The following is a 20,783-nucleotide window of genomic DNA, read 5'->3' on the forward strand; positions in this document are numbered from 1 at the left end:
AAATGTGTTCCGTTTCATATACATCCAAATACAGAAAAAAGTTTTCCATATGTAGTTTTTATCCTCACATATTTGTTTTCCGTTTAAAAGCTCTGACCCCGCAAACACAAACCGCTTTCTGTGCACGGATCGCTGTGCATTCGTGTGTGGGTTTTTTGAGACTCCCCTGACGGTCAGCCGATTCGTACTTGTAATTTTTTCTATCTATAGCCAATCAGATGTCTCCTTCATTCTAAGCCAATCACATGAGCACGCCCCCACGAGGGTAGATTTCTTGCGTTCATGACGTAGCACTTCATGTACACATTTTGCGCAGTCCGGAGCTGACAGGTCCATGGAGCCTGCCTGCAGGCGCTAATCTCAGGACACCTCCACTCTCAGTACAGCGCCACTTTCCGAACAGGAAATGCACGCAAATACAAGCCTTTATATTATTAAGGTACAGCGCCACTTTCCGAATCATTGATGAATGCTTGTGTACACAAAAACGGCAGGAAAAAACGTTTTAAATGTGTGGCGAATACAGCTGCTTTATTTATGTCTTTATGAAGTTGTTGTGAGTGTGGAGGGAGCAGCTACAGGTTAGCTTAGCCTAATCGATCAGTGCACTACGAAGCCAGTGCTAGACAGTGAACTGTCAACGGGGGGGGGGGGGAGCCCCGCCGGTCATCATCGGCCGATATTCACTCTTAATAGTTTGATCGGTGCTCTCTATAAAGGCCGATCAGGAGAGCTGGATCTGATCGATATGGACATAAATAGAGATGTCCCGATCCGATCACGTGATCGGGGATCGGAGCCGATCACGTGATTTTCAAAAAATCGGGGATCGGGATTTTTTTTATTTATAATTTTTTATTTATTTAATGTTACAAAACAAAAATGACCATGTTCACGTCTTAAAGTCATCCTGAGGACTTAGTTGTGGTTTAAAATTACACAACATCATGTATGTGTTGCTTTCTTTGGGCTTGTTTTCATAGACCTGGTTGCTTATTTCTCTGAAATCTGGCAACAGAGTGGGCGCAGTGTCTAATAGTAGCAGTAAGCTAACGAGAGGCTACGTTCAGCTGGTGACTCGGGAGTCGGGACAGAGAAAATGTCAGGAGTTTGGAAGTATTATAAAATTGAAAGCGAAGGCAGTGTAACAGCCAGATGCAATGTTTGCAAGGCAGAGGTTCCGCGTGGTGGAAAGAACAGAGCTACGTTCAACACGACCAATCTAATACGCTACCTGAGAAACAAACACCAACAACAACACGACGAGTACACAGCGGCCACTCAGGTAACGGCACTGAAACAACCGACACTTTCAGAGACTTTTAAAAGGAAAGAGAAACTGCCCCAGAACAGCCTTTTGGCCAACACAATAACAGCCAAGATAGCTGAATTCATCGCGTTGGATGACCCGCCGTTATCTGTTACCTTTTTTTTCTCTCAATGCATTGCATAAAGATCGGATCGGGAAAAATCGGTATCGGCAGATTGTCAAAATCAAATGATCGGAAGCAAAAAAAGGTGAACGGGACATCCCTAGACATAAACGCGAGTGAAGTATAACCGGACGCGAGAGAGATCAGATCAGCTGCTGAGTCTGACGGAGACACGCTGCTCTGCATGATCACCTGAAGCTCCGCCCTCTGTTTAGCGAGCTGAACGGACTGCGCAAAATGCATATGAAGTGTCATGAACGCAAGAAATCATACCCTCGTAGGGGCGCGCTCATGTGATTGGCTTAGAATGAAGGAGACATCTTATAGATAGAAAAAATTACAAGTACGAATCGGCTGACCGTCAGGGGAGTCTCAAAAAACCCACACACGAATGCACAGCGATCCGGGCACAGAAAGCGGTTTGTGTTTGCAGGTTCAGCGGTTTTAAACGGAAAACAAATATGTGAGGATAAAAATACATAATGTAAAACTTTTTTCTGTATTTGGATTTTATTTACATGTATATGAAACGGAACACATTTGTGTGTGCATTGAAATACAAGCGTGAATCCTTCTGTGTGCATGTGTGTATTATGAGACTGTTCTGAGCCCATAGTCGGCTGAAGTCTTTGCGGTGTGTTCCAGTGCGACACATGGCAAAGACGCAGAGATGCGAGGCGACGCAACAGTCGGGGTCCATCTGTGTCAGTTCTTTGTTGTCAGATTGGTGTGTCCGGGCCTTTAGGATAGTAGAACCGTCTGGATGGGAAATTAGTAACAAACATGATTTGCTTGGGATATTTAAATGCATTTTAATTAGGGATGCACGATAATTATCGGCCCGATAATTATCGGTCCGATATTAGGAATTATGACGTCATCCCGATAAACCCGATACCAGTATTAATAGCCCCGATAATATACAATATATTTTTTGGGTAAAAAAAAAAGAAAAAAATACTGCGGTGTAGGTGGATTGGGATGAGGGGCGCTTGTTTTTCACTCGGCTCCTCCCGTTTTGCCAGTAGGCTACTGTGGTTTAGGAAGAGGGGAGTTCTTCACAAATCCAGCGCTCCCCAATACTTCGAACCTGATCAGTCACCTGAAACATCGCCATCGCTACGATGGTGTGTTAAAAGCGTACGAAGACAATAATACAATGTGTGTGTGTGTGTGTGTGTGCGCGCGCGCGCACGTTGGAGCAACTCAAGGCATATGCTCGAACCGGAGCTGCCTGGACGCTGCAATCATGTTGCACTATCCGTGCTGCTGAGTGTGCTGACTTTTCATACAATGTCTCACTGTCTGCTTCCTGCATCAAGTCAAGTGCTCGGCGCAGTTGTGGCGAAATGTCGCTCCTCTGTTTTCATTTAAACGGCTCCTTATATCCGTTAGCGCAGCTAGCTAGCACCAGATGCTAACAACAACAATGCACGTAAGGTCTCTCTCTCGCTCGCTCGGGCCACACATACACACACCCTCCTGGTCCTCCCAATAGCCAGTCGGTGAGCGTGGAAGTGTGGTCTGCCACAAGCGGGCAGCAGGAGCGGGGCTGTCAGCATCAGCTTGTAGATGGTATTTTAAACTCGATGCGCTCTGAACTACGGGGAGGCCGAGGAAAAAAAATACACATGCGTTAATCGCGTTAAAATAATTAGTGGCGTAACATTTTTATTATCGGTTATCGGTATCTGTATCGGTCTTGAGAAGCAGGAAGTTATCGGTATCGGTTTCAAAAAAACAATATCGTGCATCCCTAGTTGTAATGATCATGTTGTTCATGTAACGGCTATTAAATTCCACAGAGCTAGACGATTAAAGCAGGTTTTAAAGTTACAAATCACGAGCAGACTTAATAGATGAAGGAATCCAGTCCTGTAGCATTCCTAATCGCTTATCTTACAAGGCAAGTTTATTTATATAGCACTTTTCAACACAAGGCAATTCAAAGTGCTTTACAAAAAATGAAAGACATTAAGAAAATGGCATTTAAAATCAGTCATTAAAAAGAAAAGCTAATAAAATAAACATTAAAAGAAAAAATACATGGATAAAAGTTACAGTGCAGTCTAAGATATGAATAGTTCAATTAAAAGCAGCGACAAAAATAAAGTCTTCAGCCTGGATTTAAAAGTAGTAAGAGTTGCAGCGGACCTGCAGGTTTCTGGGAGTTTGTTCCAGATATTTGGAACATAATAACTGAACGCTGCTTCTCCATGTTTAGTTCTGACTCTGGGGACAGAAAGCTGACCAGCACATTCAAATATATTCATGCTAGCTTTAAAATAAATTCATTGGAGGGTGACAGTTAACATTTAACTTGTTGAGATAGGTTTGTAAATATTTGCCTTCATTTTGAGGGCTTGGCCTTGCTTTCGAGAATCTAGAAAAATGTTTCTAATAATAAATCTGAGCTGTGTACCCGACACTGTCAGCACTGTTTGAGTTTAAGCTGCTTGTGCACTTGGTAATGGAGATCATCAATATTTATCTGTTCATCGAGAAATACCAGAAAGCAACAGCTGTGAAGCTAAAGAAGGAAACAGACTTTAGAAGAAAACATTTGAATGCAGCATTATTTGCCTTTTTTGGGTTAGGCTTTGTTGAATCTCTGATTTTTTTTTAACTCTTTTGAATGTCCCGCAGTGACGATAAAACCAAAAAAGGGGAGATGGCCTTTACAGTCAATGTTCAACAACTGTGGAACCAGTTGCCCTAGATCAGGCATCCTCAAAGTACGGACTCCGGTCCGGATCCGGACCGAACCACAACTGTCTCTGGACTCTGAGCAAATTATACTTTTCATATGTATTATCTGTATTATCTGTGTTATCTGCGAGACATCGCCACAACGCAACGAGTCAAAATGATCCGCTATGTCCATAGACTGCAAACAGCGCTCATCGGACATTTATGAGAGAAAGTCTCTAATGTCCGAGTGCAAGTGAATGCAGCACAAGATGCACGTCATGTAACCCCTCCCCCGGTCCTGGCGCGAGCGTGGACATATGATTGGCGGCGATTTCATTTGAATGGGACGGCGTAAAACGAGAAGCATTCGGACCCAAGCACTGAAGGAATGAGGTATTTGCGGTCTACACTGACAGAGAAGAGACTGTCAGTGTGGCTGCACTCAGCATTGAATCAAAACGCACTAAAGCTGTTGATCTTAATACGTTTGTGAGGCGTTTTGCTGAACAACATGGTAATCGCCGCATTCAGCTGTAATACACGTCAACTTGATGCTCTGCTCACGGATGAGCATACAAAACTATTAAGATGATGACCTTACGTGTGTAAATATATTTTTTTCTTTGAGGGGGTCTGCCCCCAAAAACAGTTTTAAGTCCTGAGAAAGTCAAATAAGACGGTGTGTAAAACTACACTGCCCAGCCAAAAAAAGTAACCACTTTGATTTAACTAGGTTAGTAGGTAAGGACATTCCATTGGATAATAACTGAAGTATAAAAGAATGCATGACTGAAGTGATGGAGACCATGTTGAAGGCAAACAAAAAGAGAAAATAACAGGTCAAATCAAGCAAATCCCCCTCTCAGATTCCACAGCAACCAGAAGAACATAAATACTGGCTGGTGATTTGATTAATCAGCTTTGTGATGGAATAAAAAATGCACAGTGCATTTCCTTAGCTGTGGATGAGTCCACTGACATCACTGACAATGCTCAGTTGCTGGTGTTTGTGAGTTTTTATGATGAGGCAAAGGGGGAGTTTGTTGAAGATGTGTTGGGCCTGACGAACCTCAGTGGACACACAAGGGGGCAAGACATTTATAAAGCAATAATGGGAATGCTGAATGAAAAAGAGTGCAGCTGCCTTTATTCATAACAGTTCTTACACTGCGACTCTGAGGGGTCAAGCACAGACACAATAACAATGAAAACTGCTGCATAAAGATTATTTTTGTTTTTGCAACCTCGTGTTAAGAATCTTGTTGCAATTGTTTAAAAGTTTGAATGACCGTAATAAACGGACCTTTGTCTTATTGAAACGTTTATTTTGGACCTTTAAGATTTGTATTTGAGTACCCCTGCCCTAGATGAATGCCCTAGCCACACGGAGACGAAACGGGTCGTATCCGCTACAGTTCTCTATCATATAGACGGTTCGGCCACATGAGGCCGACTGGGAAACACAGATAACGATAACGGGTCCCAAGGTGGGTAGATCTGCGGACGCAACGCTCTGGGGGGCCAAACGGCTCCGTGATTACGCCCTATACGATCATTTCCTGATAACGAAAATACTGACGGGCTGTCAGGAGAGAGGGAAGAAAAGAGAGACTCCGTGTATTAATCTTATATTATTATTATATAGAGTCATTATTCATTTGTTTTAAAGCTCAATAAATAACAAAGAAGACCTTTGACCGGCACTTTTATAATTTTGTCCGGAAGATTTAAACTTTAACGGACATGTTGACCGGCAAAAACAAATCTAACTGAAACTCTGCCGCACGGTCCCCTCGTCCCTTGGGAGAGGCGGAGAGGTGGGTGTTTTTCATCTGCTGGTGGACTACCGGGGAAATTTACAGCAGGAGAACACCCTTGCCTCGGGGAGGGAGAAACCTCTGCTGCTAAATCCACCGTGGAGAATAAACAGAAGGGCAACCATGGCAACCATTTTTTAAAGCTCGGTTGGATGCTACTCAATCGGAAGCTATTGGTACCTATTTATGTGGATAATTTTGTAAATGATGCTGTATGATGTCCTTTTGTTGTTCTATTTATGTTTTTATGTTTCATGTGGAACTACTTGAGCAGGTCTCCCTTGGAAAAGAGATCAATGATCTCAATGGGATTTTATCTGTATAAATAAAGGTTTGAAATGAAATGAAATGGCAACCATGCATGCACGGGAAGTCTTCTTCGCTGATTGTGGTGCATTTTGTCGCGGAAGTAAAGCGGCACTTACAGCGGCACTTACAGGCCCGGCATATGTACTACAGCGTCTCCAGCGGGTCGAGCGGTCTTGTGTGGACGGACACGTTTCTGGTGCCTATTGCGTGTGGACGTAAGACTTTTTTGATATCGAATTTGGTTTGTTTTTGTTACCGTCTCCGTGTGGCTAGGGCCTAAAGCTGTACTGCTTCCATATCTGTTTTTAAATCCAGGATTTGTAGCCTTCAATCTCTTATCATGTCTCAAATGCTGTGTTTTAATACTGATGTTAATTACTGTCATAGGTATGTTTTCTTTGTTCTTTTTATTGCACATTTTAATGTTCTTTTAAACAGCACTTTTTATGGCATATGATCTTCCTCGCATAATTTTTAAAACTCACTATATTTAGTGGCCCAATTTTACTGTATCCACTCTATCAAGTCCTTGGATCCTTATGTCCTTCACACACAGGTGTACACACACATTCCCCTTGTATTCATTTGATAAAAATCCTTCAAGAACTACACTTGCACCCCCGCTCATCACACTGACTGTTACCTATAATAGTTTACAGCTTTGGTAATCACAATTTTGAAAGCTTTCTCTTGCTATGACAAATACTGAACATGCACACAGTAAGCCTCAGTTAACCTCTAACTTCAGCTGACAGAGGAAACTTTATGTGTGTGAGAGAGTGTATATGTGTGCATGTTGTGACCCCTCTGTCATTAGCCGACACCCAGGTCATGTTTGTAAAGCTCCGGCCTCAACACAGTTAGCCATGGTGGAGCAAAGTCGGAACAGGTGGTCTTATCAGCAACTCGCCCATATGTAGGCCACATGTCAAGCATTAGCTGGCCGGAGCTAGGCTAACACTAAGGCCAAACAATGCAGCCAGGTGAAGGGAGTGACTTAGCACAATCAATACACTAAAGCTACGCCACGTGGTCGGAACAGAAAGGAGGTCAATCCAATCAGTTACATCTGAGAGACAAACATTGGCGCTCTGTCCATCCCATGACAGTCCTGGAATGTCCGTCCCCTCCAGCTCCCTGGTGTACACTACACAAAGATGGGTTAAACCAGCCCCCAAAAACCGTCAGTAAACCGTCAAAATACAAACACATGTTTTGTTATACATTGGCTGGAATTAAGTGGTTTATTATCTAATCCAATCCAGAACTGTCCGGCCCCATTCGTTGACCTCAGCTCACTTGAATGTAGTGCTAAGTAAGCTACAAGCAAATTACCACACTGCACTTAGTCTCACATAGCCAGACTTATTTCCACAACGCTGTGTCAGCTGGCGCTGGAGAAAAGTCTGGCTCCACACAATATCATTACGGTACAGGGGGAAGCGCTCTGGGTTGTTTTGCATTTCTCCATACCAATCACAATTGTTTGGGGGATGTTTTGCACAGGATGCAGCAACGTTGCCCTTGAATACACAGCCGGTGGCAGGCCTGTATTCACAGTCTATATCCGGCAGCGAGTCAGAATACACTGCACACATCACAGTCGTACTCTGAAGGTACCCTGTGGTGTTTTCTTGTAAACAAACAGTCAAGTTTACATTCAGTGTGTATCCTTGAGGCTTAACAGGCATGTTGAATTAATTTCCTCCCTCATGAAAAAGTTGCTAAGCACATTTTTTGAATACTTTGAAACCGGTCTTGTTTACATCGGGTGGTGGTTTTGTGTAAGAAGCCGCACATGTGCAGGTTTGTCCATTTCATCATGTCTATTTAAAAATAGCGAATTAGACAAGTCGAAGCCCTTTATCAGCCAGGTGAAGGTCTGTTAGCCACTTAATACAAGGCCCAGAAGTCTGAACAAGGATCCGTATCCAAACTAGAAATAGCATTTTCTATGTTTTTGCTAAGAAACCTATAGGGATAAATAAATCTTATATTTTCTTATGTTATCTTAAGGGGTGCAACGTGTGGCCATGACAAGTTGTCGTCAGTGGCATGTATGTCATTTCTTTATTATTATTTTGTTGTTGTAACACCTTGTACATCATGCTTTGGCAATACTATGTTTTGTATATGTTAATTCCAATAAAGCTCCTTTGAATTGAATTGATAAGACCACAGAAAGATGATCTCCAAGTTTGCAGAGGATAGTGAAGTTGATCAGAACAGACTATTTAAAGGGGAATGTACTGTAGTGCCAAATGTGTGTACCAAACCTTGGTGCTCATATTACAGCTGATTGACCTGAAAACACTGAACTGTGCCTTTTTTGGCATCTTCAAGGACAACGTTGGGATCACACTTCTTCCATTATTGTTACCCATTTGTGAAACTATATTTCAAATTATCTTGACTTTACCTGTCCTACAAATTCAAAACTCAATTAATGTAATATAATTATCAAGCAAAGGTAACTTGTGAAAATGTCACATTATATACATTATGAAGAGGTTGCCACTGTACTTATCATTATCCTGTCCTTTAATGATTTAATCCCAAGGTCAGCATTAATTGAGCAAAGCAGTGGTGTCTGCAAGTCACCTGCTGTTAAAGGCTTTATGATAGAAGGGAAGAATAGTCTCCACACTTACTAAAAGGGGTACCACTTTACAATAAGACTACCCTTATAAAGGATTCATAAAGGGTTTATAATTAGGTTGTAAACACTTTATTAATCATTAAGAACCATTTATAAACCAGTTCTAACCGTTTTGGCAAGATGACTGAGCCTTATATTGGCTACCTAGCTTACTTCGTCTTCTTCATCAGCCCACATCCTTGGTATCTGTTGTTTACCGAGTTGATTTCCCCCCCTTCCATCTTGATGTTTCTTGGCATCTCTTTATGACCATTTATTTACGAGGAGTTACTAACATTTATAGTTGCCAAAAGGGAGCCTTGTTGTAAAGTGTAAAACACATTCCCATTTATTAATGAGTTACTACCGTTTCTGCATCCAGAATGCAGCGGCTCGTCTGGTCTTCAACCTTCCTAAATTCTCCCACACCACTCCGCTCCTCCGCTCCCTTCATTGGCTTCCGGTAACTGCTAGAATTCACTTCAAGACACTGGTGCTTGCGTACCATGCTGCGAATGGATCTGGCCCTTCCTACATCCAGGACATGGTTAAACCGTACACCCCAGCGCGTGCACTACGCTCTGCATCAGCCAAACGACTCGCTGCACCCTCGCTGCGAGGGGGACCCAAGTTCCCATCAGCAAAAACACGTGGGTTTGCTATCCTGGCTCCAAGATGGTGGAATGAGCTCCCCATTGAAATCAGGACAGCAGAAAGCTTACACACCTTCCGGCGCAGACTGAACACTCATCTCTTTCGACTCCACCTCGAGCGATAGAATTACTCACTTATATACTAATAAAGGACTGGCTTATCTATAGCCAGTTGAGTAGCACTTGAAATGCTTGGCTCTATGAAACCTGATGTACTTATATGATTGTGTTTTCTTCAAGGTTGTGTCTTCCTGGTCGAATGTACTTTGGATAAAAGCGTCAGCTAAATGCAATGCATTGTAATGTAATGTAATGTTTCTAATAAGGCTTAGCAGTACAGATAAATGTGGGCTCACTATTTGGCAAGCAACCGGTCACAGTTGCCCTGTTTATCTCATGTCTTATAAAAGCTTATTAATGATTTATAAAGTGTTCACAACCTAATTAATAAATGAATTACAAACTATTCGTAAACCCTTTATAAGGGTAGTCTTATTGTAAAGTGGTACCCTAAAAGGCACCACAACGCCTCTTCAGAGCACTTGTCCGGGATAGTTAATGGTTCATTCACACTCCAACAGGCACAAAGATGTATTCTTAGCCGTGACACTTATCTTCTCAGTGGGATGGGCCAGTGGAGATAGACAGACCGCTATTGTCGCTATGGGCCAACAGAGGAAGACATTAATAGAGTGACACAGATAAAGGAAGATGATAACGGCACTTTATAATTGCTTTTTATTTCTTGCAGTGATAACGTATCAGGAGTACAAAAGTCAAATGTTATCTTTGATAAAAATGCCCAGAAGAGGTGACCACCTGCCATCTAACTTTCGTCAACGTGGCAGCAACAACTCAAAGACAAACTAGCAGAAAGACATTCAGAGCAGCACATGGCCGGCTGGGATGATTTTTCCATCAGCGACTTATTGCTCTGGGGGCGACATCCCTCATGTTTTCTGCTCTCTTCCAGATGTGTGCTTTTTTCACACTCTGCTTTATTACAGCACATCTGGTCATAAGAGATACACAAGATGACCACAACACACACACACACACACACACACACACACACACACACACACACACACACACACACACACACACACACACACACACACACACACACACACACACACACACACACACACACACACACACACACACACACACACACACACACACACACACACACACACACACACACACACACACACACACACACACACACACACACACACACACACACACACACACACACACACACACACACACACACACACACACACACACACACACACACACACACACACACACACAGAGTGAAGGCTGTGCTTAAAGCATTAATGTAATACTTGACTGATACTCAAAATCATGAGAATGTGAAAAGCTATGTGAGGAGAGGAGGTTTCAGATTTGAACTGTTGGTATCTCAGAATCAGAATATGTTTGCAAAAAGCATCAAAAGAATATTTTGTGGACAGTTTTCTTTCTGTAGTTGCCAGGACCATAGAGGGGAGGGTTTTTTAACAACCCTGAACATCCGCTTCTTTCAAAAATCAGAGTGTTTCAGGAAGGAGGACAACGGGAAGACAACATCTGGCCAGCAGCAGATGAACAAAGTCACAGCAAGAGAAGGGAGGACAATGCGCGTGTGGTTGTCATCAAAGAGAAAGAAAACCGGAACAATTTCACTTCAACTCTTTTACTGCTACTTCCAGGAATTTCCATTCTGAATTTAAATACTACGAGGACTGCAACTAAAGAAGTAGTTACGCAATAACCTAAAGCCACAACTTATAAATCTTGATATCCTCTTTAGTCTCATGAACAGTCCAAATCTCCAAAATGTAAAAAAAAAATGATCCCTGAAGAAAATCGTACACTGTTATACTTATAAGAAGCTGGAACCTATGTAATTCAGCATTTTGTTGACTGAACAAGAAAAAATTAGACCCATCATCAGAAAAACCAAAAAATCTAAACAGTAGTTGAGGGCATTAACAAGACAGGTGTGTGTGTATATGTGTGTGTGTGTGTGTGTGTGTGTGTGTGTGTGTGTGTGTGTGTGTGTGTGTGTGTGTGTGTGTGTGTGTGTGTGTGTGTGTGTGTGTGTGTGTGTGTGTGTGTGTGTGTGTGTGTGTGTGTGTGTGTGTGTGTGTGTGTGTGTGTGTGTGTGTGTGTGTGTGTGTGTGTGTGTGTGTGTGTGTGTGTGTGTGTGTGTGTGTGTGTGTGTGTGTGTGTGTGTGTGTGTGTGTGTGTGTGTTGCTGATGAGGCACCTGCAAACTCTGGCGTAGCGCAGCATAAATAAAGAGCCTGTGAGGGGACACAAACAGCCTCATTGTCGGGCTGCTGCAGAGACATCTGTTGCTGAAGACAAAAATGTTGGCTCAAAACGTGTGATGAGAGATACAACGGACAGGCTTTCACATCCTGTAAGAAAGGTTACTTTATCGGCCGTACTATTATGCTGATAACATAGATCTGCACAGGTGTTAACCTGTTAAGACCCACGCATGTTTTTCAGGCCTCAGGCTCGGAAATGACATTCCTAGAACAAATTACTATATCTTCACTTCTAAAAAGGGGTAAATTAATAATATTTGTTCTCAAAGCAATGATAAACCTGTTTGAACATAGTAAAAAAAATGTAAATTATAGTGTCCGTACAAAAAAAAACATTACTTATAGTGAAAACCACCCTTGAATGATGGGATGGTAGACTAAAAGCTTTAGGAATCCAAACTATAACACCGTGTATCAAGATTGATGCAAAACAAGTGAAATGTGACCTTTTTAGAGAGATTTAGAAAAAAAAAACACTTCTGGGATGATTTGGGTGTATTTGCCATATGTCTGGAATCCATTGGTCGATTTTGATAATTGACACCTCTTTTGAACCGTTAGAGCCAATAGAATTGAGGGGAAGTTCCTAAATCCATCTAAACATTTCCATTGAGGAGTGAGAGTGATGCCCACGCAGTTTGCCCAAAACCGGAAGCTGGGTTGTAGCTCTAATAGCAGCTAATATGAAATCTCCGTTTTTGTCAAAAATGGAAGGATGGATTATCATTAATAATTTCAAAGTGACACAGACACATTGGATTAACCTTCAGCAGCGTGTTCTCGTTTTAATGCCAATGAACACAACTTTTGATCAGAAAAACAGCAAAGGTAAGACATTTTTGCCGTTTTGGCTCAGTAAAGCTACGCTGTGTGTTGTCTGGGTTTGCCTGAGCTGCCGCAACTTTTGGTCGCACAGTGATGATACTTACACCACTAGAATCTGTGGAATCTCATCTTTAAATCTGATATCTTGTTTGTGCAGATCCGATAAGTAATAAAGTATTTATACCGTGAGTTCTGTGCTAAGTGCGTTAGCATTTTTTCGCTCGAGGCTAATTCAGAGGCTCGGGGTTAGGGTTGTGTTTTGGTAAAAATTGTTAATATTGTCTGATAGCTGAGTTTCTTCCCGTTAAGTGGGTATGACACATTAATAGGTTGTTAAATGTTAAGAAGCCCTGCTGAGACACCGTTTCGTGTCCCGCGGGGGCTACGGGCGGGAGTTTCTTGTTTAGGGAGAAGACCCTAGAAATTTAAATGCATTTAGTATCACGTGAAAAGCTAAAACAAGGTTTTTTGCTTGACCAATGATTGAAATATTTGATTACAAACATAGTTGCAAATTATATCATCTAAAAGTGAATTGGCTCAGCTATACATCGATGTTAAGTAATAGAGTCTGTGTCAACAGATGTATTTAAATTAAAGTAAAGTTTAATTGAAGTTTGCTTTGACCGGCTACACATTGAAACAAACGTCAGCTTGGAAGTCAAACCAATCACAGTGACCCTTTGATGAAGCTTCACCAAATCTTTCTTTGACCTCTGACCTCAAGCTGTTACAGTCAGAGTAGAAAGCTGTATCAACACGAGCCTCGGCTCTGTAGTTGACAAAGCAGGAACAGAATGTACTCCTCTTTCCAGACAGTGCTACCAGGCTTCATGTATACAGTTTCAGAGGAGAATAACAGCTTGGCACCGGGTGGGAGAGATAAATAGTCGGTGAAAAGTAGCAGCTGTTGTTGGCATTTGTCATCTCCAGTTAATAACACTGGTGTTGTTAACACTTCTTAAAGATCTGACCAGATTAAACTAGCTGAAGTAAGATTTTACTAAAATAAAATGACAAAGTAACAGTTTTAGAGAATGTAAGTCACTGCTTCAATTTGATGGAAAGATGTGGCTTTTTAAGGAAAAATGCCAAACAATGTTGGCATGTGAAGTCTTGACAAGTTTATTTAGCATCTGGTTAAAGAGTAGCAAGAAACCTCATCAGAAATTCCTGACATTTGAAAAAACACAAATAACTACAAATCCAGGATTAAATGTTCCAGTCTGACCATGAGGACTGAACAGTAAATATGTTTTTAAACAAAGATTACCACTAAAAAGATGGAAAAACTTCAAGCATAAAAGAAGGTGTTTGGGGGCTTTTATGGTTATATGATATAACGTAGTTATCCGTGTTTTTTCACAAAGAAATATTTCTTTAACTCGGTTTGAATACCAAATATTATAACTTCCAATAAAAAGGGATGCATTTGATGCATAGGGAAAGTAAACCCAAGGGGGACAGGGGCTTAAATTCAGTGTCAAGTCTTTTACTCCATATTGGCTGAGATAATTAAACAACAAATAGTAGAATATATTAAACAGAAAAATAATAACACAGATAATAAAAAGATTAACTAAGATCTCTTAGATTGATCCGACCACTAACTTCTGTGACAGATCAGCCTTCCCTCGATCATCTGGGACAATTTGAGCATAGAAACGAATATAACTATTCTGCAATGTCACCGCTAGCCTCAAGTTGCTACACAAACAATCCTGTGGTGAGTTGCTTGAGTAACTTGCTACTGTGTGTTTGTTTTGCTCATAACAATAATGTCCGTAGGCTACCTCAGTCCAGTACAGCACAGATAACAAGGCTCTCGAAAGTTGCACGCTGCATGTTACTCAATCAGAGAATGCTGATACGCCGAGCCCCAATATAAGCTTTCACACCAACCAGTTTTTATCTAAATTAAAACACACAGTGCTGCTTAACACCTCATCCTCAACCATAGGTCCTCAACACTGCACATAAATGACACTCCAACATTTCCCGTCTCTTGTCTCTTTTTCCACCCCGGCCGAAGGAAAAAGGACATTAAATCTCTCTCGACCACGCCCAATTTGTGGAGATCCCAGTAATGCACACTAATCCTAAATAGTGTAAGAGTGTCTGGGGAGATGGTTTTACATGTGTGTGCATTTCTATCTCTGGGTGTATTGAAGTAGCAGCAGAGGTGGGATGTAGTGGAGTACAAATACTTCGTTACTGTACTTAAGTACATTTTTCTGGTATCAGTACTTTACTCCACTACTTATTTTTCTGACGACTGTTATACCTGTACGCAAATACCTGTACTTTCTACTTCTTACATTTTCAAAACAGGTTTGTTACTTTAGTTTTAATCTGTGTTTGGTGGCGTGATCATTATTATTTAGAGTCATTGCGTGCTTATTGATTTTAACACGATCCGTGTGTCCATCACTTCCTGAGGCCTCATTTATAACGCCGTGGGAAGGTTGCTTACGTAGTAGAAATCCAAAAAATAGGTACAGAAATGTTCCGACATTTTCCGATTCACCAAACATTGCGTACCGGCGAGGAAAGTGCGTACAGCACTTCCTACGCCGGTTTCCCTTTATAAATCACAATCGACTCGAAATGCGGTGCAGATTTTGCGGACTTCACGTAATGCCCAGATTTGCCTAGAAATAGTCAAAGACTCTTACTCTTTAAAACTGTTGGTAGTTATGGGTACTTTTTACTTAAGTACATTTCGAAGCCCATACTTCTTTAGTTTTACTTGAGTAAAGTTTAGTTTATTGAGTACTTCTACTTTGACCAGAGTATTTTTAAACACGAGTATCTGTACTTCTACTTGAGTAAAGGATGTGTGTACTTTTGCCATCTCTGAGTAGCAGTGAAGGAGATGCTGAGAGGTGAAACTTCAGACCTAGACTCTCAAAGGAGTGTTTCTGTTGAGCTCCAGACCTTACCGAGCCATCAAGGTCTGCAGGTCCCTTACATGCACAAAATAAGAATGAAACAACTAGTATGTGGTATTAATCATCGAGATGTGTTGTACAGAACTACAAGAATTGCAAAATGTCTGACATGTTTTCTCTGCTATGATGCTGTTTTCTAAAGAAGACAAACCTTAAACAGGGTTTGGAAAAATAAAAACAAACTGACAGAGCCAACATAATGGCTTATACAGTTGTTCTAGTTTGACACAGTCTATGGTCACGTGATCAATGCATGTTGAACATTAACTCTCCATAAAGCTGTGTTTTGCTCGCCAGTCGCCAACAACAAAAATGTATGCCCAAAAAAGTTGGCGCCCAGATGGTACAGCTCTTTCTTACTGCTTTTTAACTGGAACAGCCGCCTACTGGGGCTGATGAGAACTTCTAAGAAACAACTACAAGTATTCAGTAAATCTCTTAATCGTTTGATTAAGAGATTTACTGAATACTGAAGCCAAACACAGCAATAAAAGTAGCCTCAAGGCCCTGACACACCAAGCAGTCACCAGAGAACAATTAGCTCTGTTCATGCACTAATGGCTTATGACGCCTATGGTCTTGTAGAGCAGATTGTGATGATGCAGTGTCAGAGTGAGCAGCGTGAGGTAAACCCATACTCTCCTTTCTGACCCAAGGGGGGGGGGGGGGGGGGGGGGGGAGACAGCTGAGCTCATTAAGATGCCAATTGGCTCACATGTAAAAACAAATGACCACACTTCCTGTGAACAGTCTTTGTGTTCACTGTTCAGCAGTGTCAACAACCAAGTTCAGACAGTTCCTTCTTATTATAGTTAAATGTTATTGCTCTGTATTGGTACCATACAATACTGTGAATTTAAATATTGATGTGTTCTATTCAAGAATAAAAATACATTATTAAAAGTTGCTGTAATATTCTTTTTAACAACTGTTTTTGGGTGGTTTTACCTATTTGTCGAGTCAATTCTTATATATACAGCGAACATTGGTAGACAGTAAAGCAGAAAAAGTTTCATTATGTTAACTATTCTTCAACCCGACGCCCCATTTTAAGCACATCTCTCTTTATTATACCTAATTTGGACATTCATTCCCAGACTGTGCTTTAAATCATTCCTAAATGTCAGGTAGCCACCTGAAACAAAAATATGTAACAGGCTAACATCTGGATACAAAGCCTGGGTGGTAGTTAAACACTAGATGATGACTAGCTAGCACAAGAAAACTACAAATAACTATAGTGCACCAACAAGAATCCATCCCTGAACCACACAAGATAACAACTTTTTTTATCAAAAATGCATCAATCCAACAGATATTTGGTCGTTGTAGAGATTATGGCAAAGAAGCGAAGACAAAACTGAAAGCTAAATCTGGCATTGTTACGCTTGACACATTTGAATGTTTTAAGTGTTCATTACTGTGCATTGTCCCTGCCAAATAAATGATTAAATGAAATGAAACATCTGCACTGAGCATTACTGATTAGCACTGTCAAAAACAAATGGACATCAAGCAGAGAATCAAGCAGCTTTTACACCTCTAATGCTACAGAAGCAATGCTGCAAAGCCTTCCTTCAAAGTCGTCTATTATCCATTGCACTACAGTAAAAGCCAGTGTTGTTCAATTAAAATATAACCACACAAGGTTATGGATTGGGTGAAAGAGTTTCTATATATATTGTTACTGCATTTTGTTTTGTGTACAAAACTTCCTGTATATAATGTTTTGATGTTGGCATGGAGACAAAAAAGAGCCAAACTATTTCACACCATAAATTCCAATGTGCAAGTACTGTACGTAGTCACAGGAATGTAAAGCTTAATGTCAATTGTAATCATATATTGCGCAAGAAGGAAATCAACTTTAGGAATGACAGACAGCAGATAAGCACTGAACCAACATCAGGTGAAGTATTTGTCGTATTTCACAAATGTTTGTACTCGTCTTCATTGTGCAAGGTCAATTGAAGTTCAAAGGTGTTGAAGGATCAGTCAAATCTGTCTTTTCCCCTTCAATCTCTGACCCACAATTGAAGTCTTCCACATCTCTGATTTCCTTCATTTGGAATAAAGACAATGGTTTATGTTTTCATCTCCTTTAAGCTGAGCTTTATTAATTGAAGCACTTGAGCGACAGGGCGTGTCAGGATCTTAACAAGTAACAGTAGCAGCTGTTTGCTGGTTTCCAGAAAGACCAAAACCTCTTGTAAGTGATATTCTATGGAGTTTAAAAAAAAACCTCTCTCTCTACGCTTTAGGCTTTGGGCTGAGCTTGCCCTGCGACTGACAGTCAGCAGGAAGCGGCTGTCTGCTATGCTGCTATTGACTTTAGGGGGATGGCTCAACACTATCCTGGTTTTCGATATCAGACATTTCTGGATGTTAACCTGGCCGAGTCACAAACATGTAAGAAAACGTGTTGTACATCTCTAATCTAAATTAAACACCAAATCACTGACATTAAGCTAGAATCTTAACATATTGAACCTGAATCTTTCTGACGCCACAAATAGCTTTAATCCACTTTTTTCACATTCTTCTCCCAAACACCTACAACTTTGACGTTAAAAATCTCTTCAAGCCAACTGAAGCAGAGCTCTTGAAAACCAATGGCCCATGTCAGAGTTCAAGGTTAAATTGAAAGCTCTTTACATTAGAATTTAAGAACATTAACTCCAGTTAAACTCTCTACTGCGACTCGGGCATCAATCTCTGTGATGAAATACAACTACACACAATTACAGAAGGAGAACCAATCAACAGCATGTATTGAAAATGACGCGTGTCATTCCTCCTGTGCTGCTTGTCGACTTTCCTGAATGAAGAGCTACAAGGAAATGAAGATTAATTGTTCCCATGAGGTCATTCTGGCTGCTGTTCCTCCTCTCCTTTGCTCTATCTCGATCTTCAGTAGCACCGCAGCTCCAGTCTTGGCATTAATCACCAGCGGGCAGATACGCAATCTTACTGTGCAAACAATTAAAGGCTGCTCCTCTGCACTCAAAACTACTCACTCGTGTTGCTCCATTGAGGATTAACCCAATATGCTTACTCATTAACCCGGGAGTCACACCGATGAATGGCATTCCTGAGAACTGTGTTTGCTAAACCGAAGGCAATAAATCGCAGCGTAGAGCTACTTGTTGCAAAGGGTGCTTTCATGCCAGATCACTTTGAACTTGGCTTCTTACTAAGCTGCCATCTTCAACTTGACACTGATGCAGAGGAAATTGGGAGCCTTTTTATTTCTTTACATGGGGAGGAAATGAAATAAATAAAATCTGATTTTGGACTGTGATAGTAAATCAGACAAAACTTGAGTTGCCATTAAGTCAAATATTATTCATTTTTTGGCTGAACACAATTGTTAATGCTGGTTTTATATCCATAATAAATATCAGAATGAATGTATGCACTTCTGTGATCCAGCCCTGTTCTTGGTTAGTTAAACAAGTGCAAACAGCAGGTGGTCAGTTGACTTGACAGTGAATGATACAAACCCTTACGAATTACAACACTGTACACTGGAAGCATTGTGCATACAGTTCAAGGGTGTCATGCAATGGTCAGGAATTCAGTTGATGTTGAAAAGACAAATGAGAAAACAATGTGTGGTTGTGAACTTGTCAAAGACTCTTGACTGCCTTGCCTTGCCTTAAAGTGACAGGTCCCTGAAGAGGCAAAAGAATATAAAAGGAATGTTTTGAGTGATATGAAAACAACCAGGCAGTTTCCTTCACAACCTTTGACTGGGCCTCTACAGGGTCTACCTTGAGACGACCTTTCCACTGTGCAACAAAAATAAAGACTGTAATCACAAAAACAAGAATCCACAACTGTAACCACTGAGCCAGCACTGGCAGTTGGAGATAGAGAGATCCTCTGTGTGTGCTACATAATCCCCACACAGCTGGACTGAAACCTCTGTATGGGGACACAACCCGGGGTCAACCATAGAGACAGTTGTGGCAGTGTTGTGTAACTGATGTTAAAAGCCACACGGAAATACATTCACAGCGAGTCATGTTGAGTATGGTGGAAGGAATCAATCGATTCATACAGGACAACACTACGGTTCACACACATTGATGCAACCTAAATGTATCCACACGTAATACTTCACCTTTGTGTTATGGTTAAACTAATGTGTACTATGTTTTAATGTGAATCAAAGTCAAGTCTCCAGTCATTCAAGGCAAGTATTAATTAACTTTGTTCCAGCCAACTTGAAACTAAAAGCATGCAGAGATATCTGAGACGGGATCTGGGTAATGAAGTCTTGAGCAGACCTTTTTTAACCCTTGTCTGGTGTTGGGGTCTGTGGGACCCATTTTCATTATTTATCCAAAAGAAATTATATCATAAATTCTTTTTTCACAGTCACACTGTGCGTGTGTGTGCGTGTGTGAGACGTTTGTGTTTCTGTCCCTGCCATTCCCACACAAGGTTGCAACATTGTTGATAAATTCAAGAACCGAAACCTGTCTGCTCTCACATTCCCGCATTATTGTCTTGCGGGAACCAATCTTTATTTTTTTACCTCTATCCCAGCTGCAAATTTTGGGGGGAACACAATAAATAAAGCTTTGCCATTTTGGGTCCTTATCACAACTGATCAAGATGGCCAAAAGATTCTCTGCTCAGAGGGCCTTGCAAATGATTTTGGAAGAGAGTGAACCATTTGATGATGATGTAGAGGAAGAGGTTTCAGAATGTGAGGATCACATTTCTGAGAATTCTGAGTCTGACAGTGACTTTGAAGAAGAGGATGAGATTGAGCATCAGCTAGTTACAAAAAAAGACGAGCCACAGGACCAGCCAGTCAGCGGGCAGAAGAACAAGTAGCACTTTAATTCATTAATGTGATCTGACAAATGTAAAAGGGCAAATATTAACCATACCGTACATGCCGTTTATATTGCTTGTAATTGGGATGAAGTAAACATCTGTATTGAGTATTTTAACATAAAATAGTTTGATTGTGTTGAATTGAAACCCAAAAAGGCAGCGGGTCCATCAGACCCACAAACACTGGCTGAGTAACAAAAATATGAACACCACACAAGGGTTGAGTAATGAAAGCTTCTTAATAAGGTGTGGCAACTAATCTGCTGAC

The 20,783-nt window shown here is 41.1% G+C and overlaps 1 protein-coding gene across 6 annotated transcripts in view; it reads right to left on the bottom strand.

Moving 5' to 3' along the window:
• myo9aa (myosin IXAa) overlaps nt 1–20,783 on the bottom strand; it is a 124,938-nt gene that overhangs the window by 69,099 nt on the left and 35,056 nt on the right. The gene's annotated exons all lie outside the window — the stretch shown is intronic.

This window comes from Pseudochaenichthys georgianus, chromosome 3, assembly GCF_902827115.2.
Source record: "Pseudochaenichthys georgianus chromosome 3, fPseGeo1.2, whole genome shotgun sequence".
Classification (NCBI taxonomy): domain Eukaryota; kingdom Metazoa; phylum Chordata; class Actinopteri; order Perciformes; family Channichthyidae; genus Pseudochaenichthys; species Pseudochaenichthys georgianus.